Below are 15,000 nucleotides of genomic sequence, written 5' to 3' on the forward strand. Positions count from 1 at the left end.
CTCTCTCTCTCTCTCTCTCTCTCTCTGCCTCTCTCTCTCTCTCTCTCTCTCTCTCTCTCTCTCTCTCTCTCTCTCTCTCTCTCTCTCTCTCTCTCTCTCTCTCTCTCTCTCTCTCTCTCTCTCTCTCTCTCTCTCTCTCTCTTTTTACAGTACCTATCAAGAGCAAAAATAAGTAAAAGAAAGTCCACTAAAACAAAACAAAACGATGAGCTAAGTTTGACGTGGTTTGTATGTAAGCTCCTTGACCTAATACCAAAGACTACGAGATCTATTTTTGGACAGTGTTTTGATGTTCCTATAAAAGCTAAGCAGTCTGAGGCTATACAGGAAATCCCTCTTTTAGTGTCCTGTTCCGCGTATAAGAACATGAGCTTGAATTAGGGAGTATATAGTTTGGGTTGGGTGGTTAGTGTCACCCAAATGGACTGTTGAAATGGCCCTTTAATACTGGGCTGTCTTGCTTTTGGAGTTTAAGTTTACATTCTCTCCCTCTTTATCTATCAACCTATCTGTCTCTCACTCAGACTGTTGAAATGGCCCTTTAATACTGGGCTATCTTGCTTTAGGGGTTCAAGTTTACATTCTCTCCCTCTTTATCACCCTATCTGTTAGTCATTACTTTCTCGTCTCTGGTTGGTCATTCTCGCTTTAGACTGTAGAGGGCGTGTATTCTTTCCCACTCTCCTTCACTCGCTCTCTTTCTATCTATATGTCTATCCCTCCCTCTATGTGTGTGACTATCTATCTGTGTCATTACTTCCTCGTCCCCAATCGTTCAGTCTTGTATATTGTTTCCCTCCCTCTCAGTCTCACTCTGTCATGTCAAACTCTCTCTTGCAGCCATCACTTTCTCATCCCCGGCCTCTGTTTCCCATCACCCTTTTCCCCGTCCCTTCACCCAGTTTCTCGCACCAATAACGGTATTTAACCCATTAGCAACTTCCCGGCCCTTCTCTCCCAGTCAAATTATCCCCTCCTCGTCCTCCTTCTCCTCCTCCTCTTCCTCCTCCTCCTCCTCCTCCTCGCACGTTTTCACTCCACTCTGCTTCGTCCCTCATACACTCCCATTATCCTTCACTCTTCTCCTCCTCCTCCTCCTCCTCCTCCCTCCTCCTCCACCTGTCATCATTCCGCGTCCCCTCCGCTGTGACCTGCGTTGAAGCGTGTTGATTTAGTGTTGGGTCGTTGTCGTGTATGTTTGTTCTCCTCTTCTTTTGTCGTTTTAGAAGGTCATAAGTTACGTTTTTTTCTGCCTTTTCCACTTTTTTTTCTTTCTGTCATTTTTTTCCTTTAATTTTTTTTATATTAATGAGGTCTTTAATGATGTAATGTATTTTTTTTTTGTATACTTATTTATGTATCTATAGCCATGTATGTATGTATGTATGTATGTGTATATATGTGTATATATGTGTATATGACTTTTCTATCTATTTATCTATCTATCACTTCATATCTATATATTATGCTATCTACCTGTCTGTCTATCGTACTGTCTTATTTGTACATTTATATATCTATTTTTTTTCTTATCTATTTACATATTTTAATTTAAGAGATCCAAGTTCCAGTATTTATTTTTTTCTTAATATTCCAACATACGTTTTTCCTTTTCACGGTACATTTATTTTCGGAACAGTCGTGACATGGACGCTAATGATCCGTTTTTATTGCGCAGTGTCAAAGAAAGAAGCCATTTGTATTGGCCTCGAGGTTGTTGTTTATTTAGAGATTCTAGATTTCCTTCACCCTTTCTACATTTCAGGGACAAGTGTGTTACAATATATCTTTTATTTTTTTTTTATACTTTGGGCGGGGAGAGAGAGAGAGAGAGAGAGAGAGAGAGAGAGAGAGAGAGAGAGAGAGAGAGAGAGAGAGAGAAACTTATTTCTAATTCGGAACTTATTTCATTACGTTTTAAATTTGGAACTTATCATCCTCTCGAACTGTCTTTTTATATCCTCATGCATTTAATATAATTTAATTTAATTTTATTTTATTTTTGCTTTTTTGCGCTGCTTGTCCTGTACCAAGAACGAGGGAGTCAATCTTTTTCCCCGGAACCTTCTCATCATTACCAGACTCGGGGGATGATAAATATTAGCGTCTTAAACTTGGCTAATGCGCCCCCGCCCCGCCCCGCCCCGTCCCGCCCCGCCAGCAATCACCAATTAGATTACCTTTCCCAGCATCCAGCAATCCCATCAGGTTTAAGTCAGAGGGGAGAGTTCGGGAGTGGGGGTGGCGCGTCTGTGAGCTACCGCCGTGTATTTGATGTAGAACCAACACTTATTTAATCTAACCTCATTCCTATTGAGGCGACACTGATGGGGAACAGATGTGTGGAGGAACAGGCGCGTAGAAAATCCAAGATAAACACTCATAGAAAACCACTTATTTTATCTAACCTCATCCCTATTGAAGCGACACTGATGGGGAACAGATGTGTGGAGGAACAGGCGCGGAGAAAATCCAAGATAAACACTCATAGAAAACCACTTATTTTATCTAACCTCATCCCTATTGAAGCGACACTGAAGGGGAGCAGATGTGTGGAGGAACAGGCGCGTAGAAAATCCAAGATAAACACTGGAGGAACAGGCGCGTAGAAAATCCAAGATAAACACTCATAGAAAACCACTTATTTTATCTAACCTCATCCCTATTGAAGCGACACTGATGGGGAACAGATGTGTGGAGGAACAGGCGCGTAGAAAATCCAAGATAAACACTCATAGAAAACTACTTATTTTATCTAACCTCATCCCTATTGAAGCGACAGTGATGGGGAACAGATGTGCGGAGGAACAGGCGCTTAGAAAACCCAAGATAAACGCTCCTAGAAAACCACACGATGACATCACACCCAAAAATATCGTTCGGTGTTGTGATGTTCAGTGGAAAAAAACGGAAAGTCTGCCGAATAGAAAAACGTTCCGGCAGACGGTCTAAGGGTCTGCCTGATTGTTTTCTTTTTGTCCAACGTTTTTTTTATTAGTTTATCACAAATCCGAGTTATTTTTTGAGCGGTGGTTCTTCATTGAATATAACAGATTAACTAAGTCGTACAAACAAACATTTTTTTTTTTCAGTAGCTTATCACAAATGGAAGCAGTGGTTCTTCATTCAGTATATCAGATTAGCCAAGTCGCACAAAGAAAACAGACGCAAATTCGGTACTTTAAAGAACACGCCGTCTTCTGAAGGGGTCACCATTATCACTGAGACATTGAACATTTGAGCTTCATATTGACGGGTTGTGCAGCCGCTCCATCGACAACAAATGCTTCTGTGTAAAACCTGTAAATATTTTGTCTTCAGCTTGGACATATTTGATTTCTATATTGTTGAGTTACAAATATACTGAAATTAAAAAATCCATCTTGACTCTATGGACACAACGCATATTATTCCGTGCTGAGGCTGATGTAAGTTATTTTAATAGTCATGCGGGTCGTCGGAGAGGGACACAGCGCCCACCATAAGAGGCTCTATTGATGCTGCCCAGAGCCCCGACGGAAAGGCAAACACGCAGGAATGATGAGGTACACACAGACACAGACACAGACACACACACACTCTCCATGAAGCAACCACCAATAATATCCGGCTTGAGTGCACGTCTCTCTTAGTTAATTGGTTGTGACATCAAACACTGTATATATTCCCTGAGATCATATTTTCACTTCACGGAGCTATTATTCGAAAGGAAGGAAAGAATGGTGTACCTGACTTATATATTTTGTGAGCACGGTGAGCTTATATCAAATCCTCAAACCATATACTCGTGCATCTGACAGACTAGCGTGTTAGGTGATGTATATAACGTTTCCTTCCAGTCACGGAGAAAGGTCAAAAGGAAAGTCAGTCCACCCTCGGCTCGGCTGCTCTTCGCTATTAATACTCAGCATGACGCGTGAGAGGTTTTATCGCTCACTGGTTTATTTTGGTACAGAATATATCCTAGAGTATATCTATTTATAGCTTCTCACCTTTGCTGTTGTCGGTAAATGCTGCTTCCAATAGTTGCAATGATAGTGTGTAGTGAATATCTAGATCATAACCGTGAACATTTATCCCTTTATGCAGCAAATGAAACAGAATAGCTTACACTAATAATAAAAAAAGGATAATATATAGACTTTTTGTACGGTACGCGTCTTCCAGTGTCACATATAGATAGGTAGATAGATTGACCACAACCTGAATCTCCATTTGGTTTGATTTTTCGAAAGGTTCACTTCGTCACTTCAGTCCTTTTCTACTCTTATTTTCACCCCACGAGGTATTCTCTAAAACTCTGGGAATGGGGAGAAGGGGAGACCTTAATAGCCTGGCTGTAGGTGTTATGAAGCCCCAGGAGCCGTGTGTGTGTGTGTGTGTGTGTGTGTTCGTGTAACTTGTCCGCCTTACACACACACACACACACACACACATCCATTATTCTGAGTGCTCAAAGTTACTTCTCATTTCCGAAGGGGGAAGTTTGTAATGTGTGTGTGTGTGTGTGTGTGTGTGTGTGTGTGTGTGTTTAATATTTTTCTAGATCTATATTCAGGTACATACAGAGGTCGGATCGTTCACAATTTTGCGGATATCTCAAACAATTTTTCATGGAAGCTTCGTGTCCATCCTGAATAAAACCCATAAAAATGTTTGTCAAAGGTCAAGGTGGCACAAAGCGTCAGATTGGCCATAACTTCGGTTCTCTTCATCGTAGAGACTTCAGACTTGGTTCATATTTTAGCTCATAGGATCACAGTTGATGCCCATACCAATTTTCATGACGATCTGTGGCGGAGGTGTGTTCTCTCCGAGTGCTATGCGTCTAGTTTTATTATATTTCTGGTTCTCTATTTTGGTACATATAAGCGTTGGATCATTCACCTGAGCTTATTTATTATTATTTTTTTTTTACAGCAAGGGAGACAGCTCAAGGGCAACAAAACAAAGAAATCAACAAAAAATGCTCGCCAGGCGCTCCTCCAACAAGACGAGACAGTAAGAGGTCAAAAGAGAGGTCAGTTTTTTTTATATTTATTCAGGTACAGAATTATAAAGGTCTGATCGTTACACCTGCGCCTAATTCGTGTTACACCTGCCTAATTACCTGCCCTCCCGTCCCATTAGCCGCCCATTATCTGCCCGGACTCTATCCTCCTCCTCCTCCTCCTCCTCTTTCCCTTTGATCTCCTCTCCTCCAGGGTTGAGTCCTTTCTCCTTCGTCCGTTTTCATCCTCTTCCTCCCTTTTATTCCTCTTTCTCTTATTCTTTTCTTCTTGTTCTTGTTCTTCTACTTCTATTTCTTCTTCTTCCTCATCGTCTTCCTCCTTCCTCTTTCTCCTCCTCCTTCAACAATTCTCTCTTTAAACCTTCCTCCCTCCCTCCCAGTCTCCTCTTCCTCCTCCTCTCCTTCCCTCGATACCTAACCATCCTCTCTTCCTCCTCTCTTTCTTTTTTATTTTCCTTTCTTTTATCTTCCTGTCATAATTATTCATTCTCCCTCTTTCATTGCAACTCCCTTTCTATTATTCCTTATCTATTTCCATCTGTCTCTATTTATCTATATATTTCTTCTCTGACTTTTTCCTCTCTCATTTTACCTTCCATACCCTTTCCTTCCTTTTACCTCCCTGCTCTCCTTCAATCCTCCTCCTCCTCGCTTCAGTTACCCATTCTCCCTCCTCTTCCTCCTTCTCCTCCCGTCCACCTCCCTTCCAGCCCTTATTTCCCTTCTCTATCTTTCCTCACTTTTTTCTCGACCTCTCCCTTTTATTCTCCTCCTCCCTCCACCCCCTCCTCCCTCTACCCCACCTGAACCTTCCTCCTCCTCCTCCTCCTCCTAATTCGTTCTTCACTCCATCTTTCGCCCCTTCCTCCCCCCCTTCCTCCTCTTCCTTACTCCTTCCCCTCCTTCCTCCTCCTCTTCCTTCCTCGTCCCACCCCTTCCTCCCACCCATTCCTCCTCCTCCTCCTCCTTCCTTCCTGCCCAGACTGTCACGATTCCATTACGCAAGGTTACGTAAAGCTTCTTCCTCCTCCTCCTCCGTCTCCTCTTCCTCTTCTTCCTCTTCCTCTCCCATTGGTTAGTTTGTTACTTCTTTATATCATCACAAGAAAGGAAAAGAGAGAGAGAGAGAGAGAGAGAGAGAGAGAGAGAGAGAGAGAGAGAGAGAGAGAGAGAGAGAGAGAGAGAGAGAGAGAGAGAGAGAGAGAGAGAGAGAGAGAGAGAGACCGCAAGTTATCTACACCGTTTTTCATTTTTTTTATTGCGAAAAAAGTGTAGAATTACCTTATAGTTTCATTTTTGTCTACCTAACTTTTCTAGTGTGAATGTAAGGAGGTTTTTATTTTTATTTAAGAACGTGTTATGTCACAGGTTAACAAAACACTGATACTACGTTTTCGTTATCTTTTTTTTGTTTGTTTTTATTTCCCTTTTCCTTTGACAGACGGGTTAGCACAATAATATAATAAAACTGTTAATTCCATTCCATTAAAGTTCTAACGACAGTATGTTACAGATTAATGGGATTTTTATATATTTTTTATTTATTTATTTATTATTTATTTATTTTTTTATTTTTTTGTGGTGGTGGTGGTGGTGGTTATGGTGATTTTGAAGGTGATTATGGTGGAAGAGGTGGCAGGATTGTAACCACGGTAATGATGGTGGTGATGGTAGAGAAGATGATTGTGTGTGTGTGTGTGTGTGTGTGTGTGTGTGTGTGTGTGTGTGTGTGTGTGTGTGTGTGTGTGTGTGTGTTCCCCTCCCCCCCCCCCCCTCTCCAGGTGTTACGTATACTCTCCTCCAAACCCTAAACGCTGACCTTTCAAAACTTTTCATCCCGGTTGTTAAATTATTTCGCCTCTCCTCCGCGGCGGGGCGTGTGGCGCGGCGCGAGGACACTTTCACCCACACAAGAGCCTCGTTAGGGGATCAAATTGACTAGAAACGGCTCCTTGATGTCTCCTTCTGAGGGCCAAGGAGGGGAAGTTTACCGACACGCTGTAGATTCGAAGGAGATTGTAAACGAGAATAGCTTATTGATTTTTCTTCTGTTTTGCCAAGAACTCGACTGTTGAATTTCTTGTTGATCGAGAAAAATGGAAAAATGGAGAAGTCGAAAGATAGAGAAGGGAAATGAGGGCTGGAAGGGAGGAGAAGAGGAGGAGGGAGAAGGGATAACTGGAAGCGAAGAGAAAATATAGTTGAGTGAGAGAAGGCAGCTTAAAGGGAGGAAGAGGAGGAAGAGTAGGAGGGAGAAGGGATAACTTAACCGAGGAGAAAGGATGGTTGAGTGAGAGAAGGCAGCTAAAAGGGAGGAAGAGTAGGAGGGAGAAAGGATAACTAAGCGAGGAGAAGGGATTGTTGATTGAGAAAAGGGAGCTAGAAGGGAGAATAGGGTATGGAAGGGAAAATGAGAAAGGAAAAAGGTAAAGACTCGTTTCATTGTAAAAAAAAAAAAAAAAATCGCTTACTATGGCTTTTTCCTCCGAGTATGGGTGAAAAAAAGGATATAGGCGACATATTAAATATATTCCTTGCATTACACCGTCTCCAGCAAGTTGTATATGTGACTTAAAGGTGTATTTTTTTCTACTAACCTAAGACTCGTTTTGGGGATTACGAGACGAGAAAACTCCCTCAGTGTGTTTCCCTTTTAAGTAATTATAAGGGAAAATGTGCTTTGTTACACACTGGAGGTACCTCGTTTTTCCCCTCGTATAGCTTCATTAAGGAGCAGCGAGTAGCGGGCTTTTTTTTATATTATTGTTTCATTTTTTGTGCCCTTGAGCTGTCTCCTTTGTTGTAAAAAAAGAAACTGGCAAAACCGACTAAAACCTTTCTGAGCCGCTATAGAAGGGTAAAAGCACTCCCATACTTAGGAGACAGCTACTTATTGGCTTTTCTCTTTAACGAAGTGTGAAAGAAAATGCTGAAATGACACACTTAAGAACCTTTTCCCGTTTAGTGGCTTTCGTAAAGGGTAAAAACACTAACTACGAAGACGCTGCATTAGGGAGGAAACCAACGCTATCATGGTGTTGGAAAAGGGATCGCATCGCACGTACTGACTATGGGTCGTGCTGCATTAGGGAGGAAATCAACGCTATCATGGTGTTGGAAAAGGGATCGCATCGGACGTAAATCAACGCTATCATGGTGTTGGAAAAAAGGATCGCATCGCACGTACTGACTATGGGTCGTGCTGCATTAGGGAGGAGATCAATGCTATCATGGTGTTGGAAAAGGGATCGCATCGGACGTATTGACTATGGGTCGTATTTTAAAACATTTCGTCGCCCAAGTTCACATATTTGACATGGCTTTCGTAGGAGCTGTAGGCCTTTCCAGGGGTAGTTTTATGACCCTGGTGGTAGTTTGACCCTTCTTCTGTGCCATGAACCTTCAAAAACACTCCTGAAAACCCGATTGATCCCCTCTTTGACCTTTAGAAATAGTTGATGTGAGAAGGGATGGGGTCTTAAAATACGGCCCTAAACATTTCTGCGTCCAAGCACACATTTGACAAAGCTTTCGTGGGACTTGTGGGCATATCCATAGGTAGTGTTATGACCCTGGTGGTAGAGTAACGAAGCATCTGCGCCACTAAAATGAAAAACCACTCCTGAGAACCCGATTAATCTCCTCTTCGGCCATTGGGAATAGTTGATGTGTGGAGGCGTCTGAAAATATCGACAATCTCAGGGGAAGGCCCGACACCACAGCATGGAAGGCGAAGGCTAAATTTAGATCGAACTGAGGTTTTTGCTTAACGACATACCGGAGATGCTTGGCTTAGGGGAGGATGGCATGTCGGAGGGTGAAGAAAGGCGAGGCATGGGAGGGGAGAGGGAGGGGAGGAGGAAGGTTAGGGGAGAATGGTTTAATACGATGGAGGGGGAGTAATGGGAGCCGGGGAGGAGGTGCGAGACAGCTGTGGGAGTGCATGAGAGAGAAACGGGGAGAAGGGGAGAGAAAAGGAAGGGAAAGGAGGTAGCTGAAAAGGGGGAAAGAAAGGGAGAGAAAGGGAAGGGAAGGAGAAAACTAAAAACAAGAACGAGGAGGAGGAAAGAAGGGGAGAGAGAAGGAAGGGAAAGGATGGGGAGGATGGGAAGAAAGGGAGAGAAAGGGAAGGGAAAAGAGGGAGGTAGCTAAGAAAGAATTAAGGACGAGGGGAAGAAGAGGAGAGAAAGGGAAGGGAGAGGAAGGAACTAAGAAAGAAAGAGGAGGGGAAGAAAGGGAGAGAAAGGGAAGGGAAGGGAGAGAGTTAGGGAAGGAGAGTAAGAAGGGGAGAAGAAGGGAAACGAAAGGGAACAGAAAGAAGGGAACTAAGAAAGAACGATGATGAGGAGAGAGAAAAAAGGGATGAGAGAGGAAGCGAGGGGGGAACAGAGAGAATGTTGTATGTTAGAAGGGGGGAATGGGGGTGAAGGGGGGGGGAGGGGGGAGGAGGGGGGTGGCACAGCTGTTGCAAGTGTGGGTGGGCGAGATGGCAGGTGTGAATTGAGCGAAGGAATGTGAGTGATGACGGTGGTGGAGGTGATGGTGGTAATGGTTGTTGTTGTTGGTGTTGGTGGTGGTGGTGGTGATGATGGTAAGTGTCCCCTTCACCACCTATCATCATCACCTTTCCCCCCTTCCACTCTCATCTCCTCCATTCTCCCTCGCTCTACCATCTCCCTCCATCCCTCTCTCTCCTCCAACTCTCACTTAACCTTCGCCCTTCCAGTACGTCCCTTCCTATCCCCCCTCGTTCCCTCACGGCTCGTACCTGGGTGAGGGGCGAGAGTCATTAACACCTACGATCATTAGCAGGTTAGAGGAAGGAATGAAGACTGGGAAAGTGTAGATACCTGGACTCTCGCTCGCTCAGGTATGCGCGTGACGAAGAGCTCCGGCAGGTAACGTGAGAACTTGAAGAGGTAGATTTTTCTTTTTATTGATGAAGTGAAGAATGGATGAGTGATTTTTTTTTATTCTCTCTTCTAGTAAGTGTTGGGGATGAGATGAACCTTGTCTGCACTACGGCTTACCTTCGTTTTGATAGGCTTATGAGATCCAGGTGTTTGAGAGAGAGAGAGAGAGAGAGGGAGAGATATTAGACTAAAATTTCAATAGCATACATTTACTTTTGTGTGCTGTATACATTATAGAAAACAAGCATGGCCATTTTTTTATTCTCCTCAAACACGCACACACGAAAAAAAAGATAACTGAACCAAACAAGAAAAATAACAAGGTGATTTCGATTCGTCACATACGAAAAAAAAAAGACAAAATTTCCGCACCTATTAATGCAGAAAAAACGTTGAATAGTGAGGGAAAAAAAAACATTAGTAAGATAGAAAATGCAGGAAAAAGAACACACACAAAGCCACGTACATATTATTGCAGAAAATCGTTTATGAGTGAAAAAAAGAACTGTAGAAAGATTGGAGTTAGGTAGATTGGAGTTAGGTAGATTGGAGTTAGGTAGATTGGAGTTAGGTAGATTGGAGTTAGGTAGATTGGAGTTAGGTAGATTGGAGTTAGGTAGATTGGAGTTAGGTAGATTGGAGTTAGGTAGCCTGGAGTTAGGTAGCCTGGAGTTAGGTAGCCTGGAGTTAGGTAGCCTGGAGTTAGGTAGCCTGGAGTTAGGTAGCCTGGAGTTAGGTAGCCTGGAGTTAGGTAGCCTGGAGTTAGGTAGCCTGGAGTTAGGTAGCCTGGAGTAGCCTGGAGTTAGGTAGCCTGGAGTTAGGAAGATTGGAGTTAGGTAGCCTGGAGTTAGGTAGCCTGGAGTTAGGTAGCCTGGAGTTAGGTAGCCTGGAGTTAGGTAGCCTGGAGTTAGGTAGCCTGGAGTTAGGTAGCCTGGAGTTAGGTAGCCTGGAGTTAGGTAGCCTGGAGTTAGGTAGCCTGGAGTTAGGTAGCCTGGAGTTAGGTTGCCTGGAGTTAGGTTGCCTGGAGTTAGGTTGCCTGGAGTTAGGTTGCCTGGAGTTAGGTAGCCTGGAGTTAGGTAGCCTGGAGTTAGGTAGCCTGGAGTTAGGTAGCCTGGAGTTAGGTAGCCTGGAGTTAGGTCGCCTGGAGTTAGGTAGCCTGGAGTTAGGTAGCCTGGAGTTAGGTAGCCTGGAGTTAGGTAGCCTGGAGTTAGGTAGCCTGGAGTTAGGTAGCCTGGAGTTAGGTAGCCTGGAGTTAGGTAGCCTGGAGTTAGGTAGATTGGAGTTAGGTAGATTGGAGTTAGGTAGATTGGAGTTAGGTAGCCTGGAGTTAGGTAGCCTGGAGTTAGGTAGCCTGGAGTTAGGTAGCCTGGAGTTAGGTAGATTGGAGTTAGGTAGATTGGAGTTAGGTAGCCTGGAGTTAGGTAGCCTGGAGTTAGGTAGCCTGGAGTTAGGTAGCCTGGAGTTAGGTAGCCTGGAGTTAGGTAGCCTGGAGTTAGGTAGCCTGGAGTTAGGTAGCCTGGAGTTAGGTAGCCTGGAGTTAGGTAGCCTGGAGTTAGGTAGCCTGGAGTTAGGTAGCCTGGAGTTAGGTAGCCTGGAGTTAGATAGCCTGGAGTTAGATAGACTGAAGGAAGATAGACTGAAGGAAGATAGATTGAAGGAAGATAGATTGAAGGAAGATAGTAAGAACTGGAGTAAGATAGAAAATTCGTTATATGTTGAAAATGCGTTACGTTTTACTGCACACACATACGTTAAAAGGTGACTACAGACTTGCTCAGATGTGTGACAGGTGTGCCCTCATTATCCCGCCAGGTGTTCAGTGTGTGTGTGTGGGGGGGGGGGATAAGTGAAAAGGACACACACACACACACACACACACACACACACACACACACACACACACACACACACACACTTTATGTATCTCTCTATCCATCTCTCTGTATGTATATCATTATGTATGTATATATGTATGTATGTTTTTATCTGTATCTATATATCTCAGTGGTTGTAATTTTGTTAACTCTATTGCAGGTGTAAGGAGGGGGGCAGTGATTGATGTCAAGGTGTTCGGCGTTACCTGCGTCAGCGTTCCCGAGGCCGTCAGGTGAGTGTTCCGAGTTATTTATACGCGATGGAACGAAGGAGCAAACGAGGCAGCTTATATACATTCATCCAGTTCGTGTTGTATGTTGTTTGTTTTACTCTGCCCATGTTTTTTTTTTTTTGTTTGTTTGTTTATACGGTAATTTTGATCTCATTCGTCTTATGTTATGTTTTTTTACTCGGCTTATGTTTTTTTGTTTTTTTGTTTGATTATACAGAAATTGTGATCTCATTGGCCTTTTATGTTATGTGTTTTACTAGGCTTCTGTTTTTTCCCGTTTTTATGGTAATTGTGATAGACCGAGAGCTGAAAAAAATGTCTAAGCTTCAAAATGCTCGCAGAAGTAACACTCTGATACCGACTACAAAGGATGGCCAAGCAGAGGGTCAGAATTAGTCCATGAGGTGTTCGTGTACTCAGTCTTTTCGCCTCATGTGTTAGGGATACATTTTTTTTATCGCCGGGGTCATCGAGGTGTCGTGCGTCCAAGTTACAAAGGTGGTTTACTTTTCGTGTTATTTATTCGTGTTCGTGTTTATTTCTCGGTGTACATGTTTTTTCTTTGTTTTTTGTAGTTGTGATTGACCGAGAGCTGAAAGAAAGCGTGAATTTAAAAATGCTCGTAGAAGTAACGCTCTGATACCGACTACAAAGGATGGCCAAGCAGAGGGTCGGAATTAGTCTTTGAGGTGTTCGTGTACTCCTTCTGTTCGTCTCATGTGTTAGGGATACACTTTTATTTATTTTTTTTTTTTTTTATCGCCGGAGTCATCAAGGTGTCGTGCGTCCAAGTTTCAAAGGTTGGTTTACTTTCCGAGAGTTATTTATTCGTGTTAGGAACTCCTCGCCCTTTGAAATATACAGTGCAGAGAACGTTAACACATTCAAATCGATCTTGTTTTGCTTTGTCGTGCAGCGTTAGTATGATGTATGGCCCTCAGTCTGTAGTTCTCCCTCATAAATTTTAGATCAAACTGAATGTTGCTGTTTTATGATTCTTTCGTTGTTAAAAAAAAATTTGGTACGTCTGACCTTAAATTTTAGATCAAACTGAATGATACTGTTTTATGATTCTTTCGTTGTTAAAAAAATAAAAAAATGGTAAGTCTGACCTTAAATTTTAGATCAAACTGAATGATACTATTTTATGATTCTTTCGTTGTTAAATCTTTTTGGTGCGTCTGACCTTATTTATTCTATTAGCCTATCATTCACTATTCTCTTTATCGTGTATTATCGTTATTTTATCAGTGTTGCGGCTATTCGATTTTGGAACGTATATTATTTGTACATTTCCGGCTCCATCTATTGCAATTTGATCCCAATAACGATAGTACTACTTATTATATTACTTTTCAATCTGTTTGTGTATCTATCTATGTGTCTATCTCCCTGTATGTCTTTTTGCCTGTGTCTGTCTGTCTGTGTGTGCATCTGTATGTCTGTCCCGCCTCCATGGATCTATTACTTCTTAACCTGTTTGTGTATCTATCTATGTGTCTTTACCTCCCTGTCTATGTGTCTTTCTCCCTGTATGTCTGGTTGCCTGTGTGCGTCTGTCTGTGTGTGTATCTCTGTCTGTCTGCCCCGCCTCCATGGATCGCAAGTCGGATGAAGAGCGGGGACCAGTGTTGAGTAAGGGTCTGGCGGCATCGTCTGGGCTTGGAATGGGCTCGTAAACCTTCGTGAGGCGGTGCGCGAGGGAATGAAGTCCGTGTGTGTTTACTACTCTCCTTCTCGTCGTCCTCCCGCTGCTGCTGCTACTAATGTTTGCCGGAGTGCCGTTGAGGGGGATTAAGGCATCGTGGGGCTTACTGCTGTCCTGCTACTGCTGTTTTACTCTCGTCTGCCTCCTTTCCCATGTCTCCTAATTATTCTCTTTGTCATATTCCTTTTTTACTTCCTTTTACTGTTTCTGCTAATGCTTCTTTACTCTCGTCTATCTTCTTATGGCTCCTAATTATATTCTCCTTGTAATCTTCACTTTTTTCACTCATTCCCTTCATCTCTTCTTATTTCTTCCCCTCCCTCATCCTTCTAAATATGACATGGAGGCTGATGCGACCGGTGATGGTGTTGGTTGGTCCTCGTGTTGGTGATGGTAATGGTGGTGGCGTTAGTAGGGGTAGTGATGGTGTGTGTTGGTGGTGATGGCTGTGGTGATGGCTGTGGTGATGGTGGTAGTGGTGACGATTAGGGTTACGATGGTAGGATTTTTTATTTTTATTTATTTATTTTTTTACAGCAAAGGAGACAGCACAAGGGCACACAAAAAAGGAAACTATAAAAAAAGCCCGCTACTCGCTGCTCCTGTAAAGAATCCGAAGAGGTGGGCGAAAGAGCAGTCAATTACGTGAGAAGAGGTGTCCTGATACCATTACATAGGATAAAGCGTCGAATGTGCTCTGAACCGCAACTCGGGCATCGAAAACATCCTTCACGCGACCATTTCGGCGGAGGATCCATTTCGTTATAGTAGAACGAAGCGATAACGAAGAGAGAAACTACGTCACCGATTCCCTGCGCTGCCTAACCTTCCCCAAGACACTCCACACGGCAGTTCGAAACCTCAGCAGACTATTTCCATGACCGTAGAATGTGTTACAGGGCCGCTATTTTTTTTTTTTTTTAACAACAAAGGAGATAGCTCAAGGGCACAAAAAAAGGAAACTAATAATAAAAGAAAAAGCCCGCTACTCGCTGCTCCCAAAAAAAGAAGAATCAAAAGAGGTGGCCGGAAGAGAGGTCACACACACACACACACACACACACACACTTTGCTTATTGCCCTTCATAGTTACCGAAGACCACTATTGTTATGCCCAGGGGAAGTTAGGTTGTCGTGGGGATGGTCTTAGGAGAGGATGGTGGATGGGAAGATGTATGCAGTTGGTGTCGTACGTGGTTGTTAATTAGCGTTGTGATGGTGGTGAGTCTGTTCTGGAGCCCTGGACAGGCGATTTATAGAT

At 43.3% G+C, this 15,000-nt stretch overlaps 1 long non-coding RNA gene across 3 annotated transcripts in view; it reads left to right on the top strand.

The window, feature by feature from the left end:
* The window catches only part of LOC126987773 (uncharacterized), a 208,469-nt gene that overhangs the window by 88,528 nt on the left and 104,941 nt on the right, over nucleotides 1-15,000 (top strand). For 2 of the 3 annotated variants that reach the window (XR_007741149.1, XR_007741147.1), the window contains exon 2: nucleotides 11,959-12,031. This is a non-coding gene — a long non-coding RNA (uncharacterized LOC126987773). Of the gene's footprint in view, nucleotides 1-4,920; nucleotides 5,002-11,958; nucleotides 12,032-15,000 lie in introns of all 3 variants that reach the window. The other variant, XR_007741148.1, reaches the window with a different exon arrangement.

The sequence above is a fragment of the Eriocheir sinensis genome, chromosome 66 (genome assembly GCF_024679095.1).
Source record: "Eriocheir sinensis breed Jianghai 21 chromosome 66, ASM2467909v1, whole genome shotgun sequence".
NCBI lineage: Eukaryota > Metazoa > Arthropoda > Malacostraca > Decapoda > Varunidae > Eriocheir > Eriocheir sinensis.